General features: G+C 37.5%; 1 pseudogene; it reads left to right on the forward strand.

The window, feature by feature from the left end:
* The first annotated feature begins 366 nt into the window (after window positions 1-366).
* LOC103199631 lies at window positions 367-1010 on the forward strand (annotated as a pseudogene).
* The last annotated feature ends 207 nt before the right edge of the window (window positions 1011-1217 follow it).

Below are 1217 nucleotides of genomic sequence, written 5' to 3' on the forward strand. Positions count from 1 at the left end.
TCAAGTTGGAAGGTGCTCAAAATATAAGCTGGAAAAGCTTTATTTGCTCATGTAGTATGACTCAAAATGAGAAGAAATGAACACAAACATCTGGTAATAATCAGAAGATGGGATATGTGAAGAATGAATCTAGAAAAATTGGAAATCATCAAAAATGAAATATAATGGTACCAGCCAGAGCTGAGGGGTTGAGGGCAGTTGTGTGGGATGGGGGACCCCTATTTCCATCCTTCTCATCTCCACTGCCCCACCTGAGAGACTAGAAGACTCAGCTAATAACCTTTGTCCTACCCATTGCTAGACTGCCTGCACTGTAGAAGGTAACCCAGGAGGAATTTGCACTGCTTCAAGATGTTGTAGATGGCTATGTCAGAGACCTATGACTTTTTGTTTAAACTCCTAGTTATTGGAAATGCAGGAACTGGCAAATCTTGCTAAGTTCATCTGTTTATTAAAAAAAAAAAAAAAAAGATGATTCAAATCATACAGTAGAAGTGGAATTTGGTTCAAAGTTAATAAATGTTGGTGGTAAATATGTTAAGATACTGCATGACAAGAGTGATTCAGGTCTGTGAAGAGAAGTTATCACAGAGATGCAGCCAGCGACCGCCTTGTCATGCCATGACCAGCTGAGAAACCTACAGTATAATTACTAAATGATTAACACATGGCAAAGTGCTAGCAAGTCAAAACATTGTGATATTCTTCTGTGGAAAAAAGAAGGATCTGGATGGAAATCATGAAGTTGCTTTCTTAGGAGCCTTCAGATTCATTCAAAAAAATAATCAGATGTTTCTAGAAAAATGTGCACAAACAGTAGAGGATGTAGAAGAGGTCTTTGTGCAGTGTACAAGAAAAATATTTAACAAAATTGAGTCAAGTGAACTGGATCCTGAAACAATGGGCTTACATGTCCAGCATGGAGATGCTTAAGACAGCTCAGATCCCCACGTGGAGCACTGGCCAAGAGTGCTCAAGAATGTGGTTATTTAAAGTCAACCCTAGGATGAATAAAGTGTAGATACAATATTTGGGACTCAATAGTTGGAGCTTGAAAGATCTGAAGTTTTTCCTATCATCTTTTTCTACTCATAGAGAAGTAAATCTTCATTGCAAAGAAAACATAGTTTAAGGTGTTGTAGAAGACAGTAGACATGGTACACCAAATTGTAATAAATCTAACTCAATGGACAATATTATTAAATGTATACCTCAGT

This window comes from Orycteropus afer, unplaced genomic scaffold (assembly GCF_000298275.1).
Source record: "Orycteropus afer afer isolate SDZICR_OR568_19922 unplaced genomic scaffold, OryAfe1.0 scaffold00115, whole genome shotgun sequence".
NCBI lineage: Eukaryota > Metazoa > Chordata > Mammalia > Tubulidentata > Orycteropodidae > Orycteropus > Orycteropus afer.